The sequence below is a fragment of the Meleagris gallopavo genome, chromosome 12 (genome assembly GCF_000146605.3).
Source record: "Meleagris gallopavo isolate NT-WF06-2002-E0010 breed Aviagen turkey brand Nicholas breeding stock chromosome 12, Turkey_5.1, whole genome shotgun sequence".
Lineage (NCBI taxonomy): Eukaryota > Metazoa > Chordata > Aves > Galliformes > Phasianidae > Meleagris > Meleagris gallopavo.
Genome location: NC_015022.2, coordinates 13521314 through 13529213, shown reverse-complemented (window position 1 = coordinate 13529213; position 7900 = coordinate 13521314). Strand labels below are relative to the sequence as shown.

Sequence of the window (7900 nt, the reverse complement as noted above, 5' to 3'; positions counted from 1 at the left end):
TAGGTTCCCTTACTGCTCCTTAAAAGCACTGCCATAGGGACTGGTTTCGTCCTGCCTAAATTGAAGAAAGATAGGGACAGCACCTGAGATCCATTTGTAGCTACTGATCTGAGCATGTGGTTACATTGACCCTAATCAATGCAATCAGGAGCACTAGAGCCTCCAGAGGGGAGGCGGGTATTTATCAGGAGGGATATTTCAACAAGAGGTGAGGGAAAGGGGTTATTTATTATGATTCAGATCTCTCAAAAACCTGCAGAAATTTAGTTTCTGGTTGGAACTGCTAGGTTGGAGACAAGGAGTTGAAATATCTGTCTAGTGTTTGCCTAAAATATGTGGTAAGCTTTGGTATCTTTGTGTTTTATTAAATCCTGAGGACTTGCTGAAGTGCCCCACTTCATCCTGTGTGCATTTGGGAAATCTTGGATGTTAGTAGTTAAGGGCAGAGCTGGAGAAGTTTTGGTCCAGAGATACCCAAATCAAATGATTTCTGTCTTAGGCTTGCCTTACAATAGATGAATAAAATATAAGTAATAGTAAGAAATGGCATTTTTTCAGTGTTTGCTCTAACTTTCATGACATTCTTTTCATTTGTTCAGGTTTCTTGCCTGCATTTGTGAAGTCTTAACTCATGAGCTACGGCTCTCATGCAGCCCATCAGTCAGTACACCAGAATCGCTCACTGCATCAGCATGTGTACCCTCGTGCAGATGCGTGGGGCTGTTGGGACAATGCAAACCACAGAAAGGAATGCAGATGTCTCACTGCTCATCCCAACAGGTGGGGCGTATTGCACAAGATGCCAAAGACCTAGAAAAACAATAGCATCCGATTGATGAATTCATTTTAATAACTGTAGAGGAGGTTTTCAACCAGAGGAGATTTAAAATGCTATGCACAGCTGTATGCTAGAGATGATGAAAGAAAACAAATCTTTGTAAATCTTATTGTCTCTAAATGTTCATTTTTTACCTAGATCTTTAGGCAACTACATTTATAGTGGAAGAAATTTCACAGCCATGTTTGGATAAGAAATATTTTGGCCAGACAGTATTTGGGCAAATAGTTCACCTTGGGAGAAGAGCTGTTGGCTGATCTTCCCTGAATTCACTCTGCTGATAAGAAATAAGATTTCACTGGCTCGTTCACCATCTTAACACCATATCCTATGCTGCAGTGCTGGTGTGGAGCTGTGAACCGAGGTGCAGCACAGGGTTGATGAGAAACTAGGCTGTAAAAGCAGTTCCAGCCCCTGCTTATCTCATCCGCTGAGCTCCCAAGCTTTCCTAGCACAGCTTGTGGCTGTATGTGCCCTTATATTAAAGCAGAGCTCTATTATCTTTCAACTGAATTTTTGTAGAACTGTTGGAAATAGTGATGCTCCAAGCACTGTTGAGATAAAGGCCTGGGGCTGGGCTTCTTGGAAATGCAGTCAGAGTGCTTCACCACATCTCATGTGCACGGAATGCCCCTAACCTGTATGCCAAGGGAGGACATCAAGTAAAGAGCCTTCAGGTGGAATGGCTTTGATCTTCTGAAGAAAGTTTGATCCACGTGGTGGATGCCCTGACCTTGGAGACAGTCCAGGTCAGGCTGGATGGGGCTCTAAGCACCTGATGAGCTCTAGGTGTCCCTGTTCGTGCAGGGGGGTTGGTGTGTTTTAAAGGTCCCTTCCAGCTCAAAAGATTCTATGGCTCTATGAAGAGGCTTATCTTCAGTGAGATACACACCTTTTCATTCAAGGCTCAAAACATTTTTTCCCTACCTTACTCCCATACCTTCTGATTTGTTCCTAGTCATGAGTAGAAATGGTGGCTTCTTCTCCCAAGTACGTATTCCACTTAATCTAACAAGACACGGGTTGCATTTAATTGTTTATCTGAACTGAAGCTGTAAACTGTTGGAATGACTCATCCATTAATATTCAAGGTGAGTGCCACTTTCACACGTTTCCCTGTGTCGAAAAACAAGGGATGTTAATTACCACTCATAAAACGCTTTGAAGGTATAAAGTGGCACACCACTAATTTACCAAGCCATTATTTTCAGCTGTTTCATTCAATCCAGTGATGAGCACCAGGATTTACACATGGAAGGAAGGTGCTGCTCTGCAGTTTGGTTTTGCTGCCCTACACAGGCAGCGATGTGCTGGAGCTCCGCTAGAAGAGGCAGGAGGGCAGCACTCAGCAGTGACACGCAGATCTGCTCCCATGGAGCATTTTGCCAACTCAACTGGCAAATTATGTCATTGAGGCCCAACAATTTCTACAAAAAGCCCAATTATGGTTCAGCACGGCAAGGGGTATCTGGGCAGCTGAGCATCATCCTCACTTGCCCCGCTCACTTCATGCGGGGCCCCTCTGTGTCTTGAACAATTCCTTGTGTAAAAAAGGCCAGAGTAATTGCTGGGAACATGTGGATTGAATGACTAAAGCCCATTGAACTGACAGGAATTCTGACTTTCATTTCAGAGTCGCCAGGGTTTAACCGCAAGAAAAGAGGGGAAAGTTTCTAAGATTTCATTCAGTTTGGGTAAGTACCAACAGTTTGTTTGGTTATCCTAGAGCCTTTTATCTGCAGTAAATACCCAAAGAAAAGGCCTTTGAGCAGACAGATTGAGAGGGCGTTAAATAAGTTGTTACCCTTTTGCTTATTCCAAGTGCAAGTAGCCAGTGTTCATTGATGGAGGCTTTACGGGCTGCCTGCATTAGATCAAGAGGGAGTAAATTGTATCTGAAACTTTAATGATGGAAATTTAACATGCTGCTTATGGCTCATCCTGGACAGGGCAGCAGATCGATGCACGAGGGTCATGCATTATTTCAGTTGAAGAACTGTTGACAAGTATTGCTCTTGGGGCTGGATCCAAGACACTCACCTACCTACATAGCTACAGGCAAGGAACGTTTTTCCTTTATCAGAACTTGCAAAAAAATCTGATTCTGAGAATCCTCTGCTGCAGCAAAACATCACCTCCTGACTTCTCACCTTCAAAAGTCTCTGGTTTTCACCCAGTCTTGTGCAATGCAAACAGCAGTCTGGTTTCAGTGTAATTCTTCCCAGTGCTCCTGCCGGAGAGGTTTAGTAGCAGCCATGAGACTGAATCAATATTTGCAACAATTACATGGAACTTTACCTTCAAGCCTTCTGAGTTCAGCTTTTCAAATTGGCAGAAATAATTCTGCACCATTTCCTTGCTATTTTCAGCAGCAAACCTGAACAAACAGCCCAGGCATGTGGGCAGGTGATCCTGCCCCAGCAAATCTGACTCAGGGTTTGCATGGAGCCACATTGTGAAAAGTAGTGAAAGTGTTCTGAGCAGCTGAAACACAAGCATTGTTTGTGTCCTGTACTCTGAACAGCAATAATGCAGCTCCCATGCAGCTAATTTATTGTCCTTAAAAAACCTTATTGTTCATGAGTGTTTAAAGAGCCTCCTGTATGGCAATTCCTCCTTCATCTGACAGGTTATTGATCCAGCTGCTCTGCCAGTTCCTGTACCAGTATAGTTACTACCACAATTACTGTTAGAGCAGTAAAACTCCCTGAATGGACCATTGAGCCATGCAAGGTGGAAACAAAGAGCCATGACTGCTCACTCCAGCAAGCATGTCATCATTCTTTTAGGAAGCAAAGAGCTTTGAATGTTTATGGAGCTGCAAACTGGATTTTCAAAACAGGATGCTAAGAACAACAGCAGAAAAGGAAAGATAAAGCAGGAAAGGAAAAGAACTCATTTTTTTCAGGCTCACATCGGAAGCTCTCCAAACTACAGAAGTTGCATTCTGCTCCTGCCTCCTGCAGAACTAGCTGTGAGCTCTGCACGTTTCTCCTCCCTCTCTGCTTTCTCTCCTCCTGCCCCTGGTGAGTACCCTCCAAGTCAGTTGGAGAAGCCCATTTATATGCAGAGACATTCGAGTGAAAGTCCCACTTTACATCCCAGCACACAGTACTGCCATCACCTACCTTGCCAAGAAGTGCTGCTGTCACAGACACAGAGAGGGGAAGGGAACAAGAGGGGCTGCAGCTGTCGTGCCATTAGTTTTCCATTAACTGCCACGTAGAACATGTGATGCATTCCTATACCCCTCTTCCTGTCAAAGGTATTAAAATGCCCAGTGCCACCTGACTGGAAATGTGAAAGGCAGTGGTGGAAAAGCAAGTCACATTGAGCAACCAAGAAACAAAGAGGCAGCTGGCATCTCATGGCGGTGTCATTTGTAAGGCACCATTGAGAGTAAATGAGCACAAGGGAGGCCATGACCCTGAGCACTGAAGTACTTCTTTTTAAGCAGTCGAGTAACTCTGCTAAATGTGTTGGAGAGCAGGTTTTTGACCAACTCTTTTCTGTGTCTAATATTCCCCGGGTAAAATACAGAAGCGATAACATCAGCTTGCCACTTGTTGCTTGCCAGCTTACAGGCTAAATGTTTGCAGAGTGTTTTGAGATAGGAACCTAGGAAGCAGGTCCAAAGGGGACTCCAAGGTTACCAAATCTCATAGGCACATCCACTGCTTAATACCTTTGATAAATTTAGCCAGCTCCATCCTGAAACCTGTTAAATTTCTCACCCTTATTCTTTTGGCTGGCAAACTATTCCCAAGTGTTACCTTTCTGAGGATTAGGAACAGAGCTGTTAGTATGGGCAGCTGATGAAAGAAGAAGAAAAACTAATTAAAAAAAGATTATCGGGTACATTATGAGACAAAAGGAGCAAATGTACTCTGAACAGTCCATTTGCTTCCTGCCTGGCTCTGACACAGTCACCCCATCCTCAGTCACCCTTAAGTCACTGTTTTCCCTCCCTTGCTATTTCCAGGCATTATTCCACCATTGCCTCTTTCTGTTCTCTCTAAACACTGCTGACCCCCATCTCCTCCCTAACAATTTTGAGAAACTCTCCTTCTCACCCCCCCTTATTCCCACCTGATTTGAGCATCAGAAATCCAGTCTCCTCCTGCATAAAAGAGGATGGGAGCTGAGCCAGCGCTAGGAACCAAAGGCAGAAAGGAGCTAACACTGCAGTAACAAACCACAATTTTTTCTTCTCTTTTCAATCATTATTCCCTAGGATGAGAAATTTCTTCTGTTAAACATTTTAAAATTGAAGCCACTTCCTGTGCAGTGGTCCCAATCTGCTGTCACCCTCCTCCGATGGAGGGAGAAGACGTGGGTTTGGACATCATCCATCAACGACAGATTCACAGTGCCACATGACGAAGGGCAAGGCGGGGAGGAAGGAGGGGGGCAGAGAGGTGCAGAGGGCTGTAAGCAGCGTACAGAAATTTCATTTTCAGTTGCCTGCTCAAAAACAACCCCAGCTTGCCATGGCCCAAAGCCATTTCCTGTTGAGCACGATGGCTTTGGTTGCTCTGCACTTATTAGACAAGCAATCAAAACAACAACAGCAAAAAGCAGCCTTTGAAAATGAGGCACATGTTTGCTAACAGCAGCTATCTATCTTAGTCTGCATTTCCCCATGAAAACGGCTCCCAGTAATTAGCAGGACTCACTCATCTCTCGTGGAAGTAAATAAAAAAGTTAAATAAACCCCACACTTCCTTCCATCTCTGGGAACATCATCAGAAGGAGTGAAACCTGCATGATACACTGGTTGCCAAAGCAGCAACCGGCACCACAAAAAGCCAATTTGTTCCTCGGAAAAAAGTCATGAGCATCCCAGTGGGAAGCAGAGCAGGGTGAGCCTGGAACTGCCACCTCACAGCCATCCCCTTCCATCCTGTCCCTGCACATCTGCTGTCCTGCACACAACGCCTTTACTCCTGTCCGCACCCGATGAGCTCCAAGCTGGCAGCCAAGAGCGACACTGACGGTGGTGTGGATCATTTCCTAGTCAAACAGCTGTGCTTGCAGTGCAGATTAATGTTTCAGGATAACTAACTTCCTCTTCAACTGTGATTCCTTTGCACCTCTTAGCCTGCTCATGTGGAAATGGCTTAGAGCAGGATTTCAGCGGCGTTCTTCGCAGGGTATTTGTTCCTATTGTGGCATGTGTCCATGTGAAAGTAAAAGCATGTTTAGGGTAATGGAGCAGAAGGACAGAGGGTCAGCATTACTTTTTAAGCTGCTTTGGGAATTCCAAAGACACTTGCAAGTGTAAGCTCTGCAGGGATGTTCTGTGGGCTGCCTCTCAGAGGGAAGCCTGCCAGGAGGGTGGCCCAATTGCACCTTCCAATCCTTTTGATCACCTCCACCCAAACTGCAGTGCACCAAGAGAACTTCCAGCCTGGGAAAGACCCTACAAAACCCATGAAACTCATGGCATTTTTGATGTGGAGATGATATCATGGGTGGCCACTCTTCAGCAGCTCCCCCACAATGAGTGCAGAAGCTGCTGCTGCTACCAACAAGCCCACATCAACCCTTAAAGTCCTCCTAGCTAAACAGGTGGTGAACAATATCAGCTCACCAGGAGATTTTGTCCCCACCAAGGAACAGCCAGCGGTCTATCAGGAAAGCACAGCTCAATATGTGATGAGAATCTGGCTTCAAATTTGACCTCTTTCATCCCAAGAGAGTCCTGGTTTAGTTTAACATCCAAAGGAAGGACAAAATCACATAGCTTGGTGTTGTCCAACTCACATCAGTGGGATGCTTTCTACTATCTTGAATTGTGTAAATTCTAGCTCTCAGACAACTCACAAGTAACCTATGTGAATCCCAACAAATTCCTTTGCCTTCTTTTTATAAACTGAAATACTTTGGAATAGTAAAGCAAAACTCAGATTGGAAGGAAATCGGTGGAAATATTTTTTTCCTTCACCTCCAAACAGACTGAAAATCTCCAATTCTCACCGTATTTCATGTTTTTCTTAGCACTGAGGCTTCTGCAGATGTATGATTAGATAGAAATCTCAGCTGCTGGTAGAAAGAGGGAGTATGTTTTCAGCCTTCAGGATTCCATAGAAAAGCTTGAATTCGATGTTAGAGCTTAGGAAGCAGACAGCATTAAAAATAAGATGGAATATCATGCTTTTTTGGATTCTGACTCATGCTTTAGGGACTGCAAATTCTGGAAATGGTTAATTAGTAGAAACACAGGAGACATTCTCAGCTAGAGCATCTTCTGTGCCAGGATCACAAAGGGCTTGGATTTAATCTATGTGTACAACAGCAGTGGGAATTACGCACCCTGCTGTATTTTAATATCCAGCAAGAATTACTTTGGCATGTTCAGATACCTCCACAGCTCTGCATATAAACACAGAATGGAGTTTACTTTTCTTTAAACCAAGCTTGTCAGTACCTCCAGAAAGCACAAGAGATAACAATTTGTTATTATATTATATATGTGGGTTGGACTAGATGATCTTCAAAGGTCCCTTCCAATCCAAGTCACTGTATGCTTCTATGGTATATTGCATTAACAAATCTCTCCTGCACTAGAATGATCTGTTCAGCAGAGAATTGTCCACCTCGTATTAAAATGTGATGGTTAAAGATGCAAAAATGTTAATAGAACTTATATATATATTTTTTTTAGGAGGTCACACATTCTGTATCAATAATAAGAATCTGCTAATCCAAGGGACAGAGACAAGAGGCTGAGTAACTACCAAAGTTTTGGATTCACCCCAGATGTAACTAAACCAGTAAGAAGGGGTAAACGATATCTATTCCCCATTATATAGTATCAATTTAAACTTACTTGTATCAAAAGAAATGGGAAACACCATTCTTGACAGTTCGTTCCAGAGCTACCCTTACAGAACACGTGTCCTGTCATCTATTTGCTTTGTCCTTCATAAGCGCACACAAAAAGGGGAGATTTTACAGCAGAATGTATCAATAATGTCTTGAAAGAGTCGGGCAAAATTGGTTTGTCTATTTACAAATCAATACATAAAATCCTCCATAAAGCTGGTACTTATTTGACTT

The 7900-nt window shown here is 43.7% G+C and overlaps 1 long non-coding RNA gene across 1 annotated transcript; it reads left to right on the top strand.

Annotated features, from left to right (window-relative positions):
* The first annotated feature begins 605 nt into the window (after positions 1–605).
* Positions 606–6585, top strand: LOC109369649. Its single transcript, XR_004161069.1, has 3 exons — positions 606–780; positions 2472–2532; positions 2788–6585. It is a non-coding gene; the product is annotated as an uncharacterized LOC109369649 (long non-coding RNA).
* The last annotated feature ends 1315 nt before the right edge of the window (positions 6586–7900 follow it).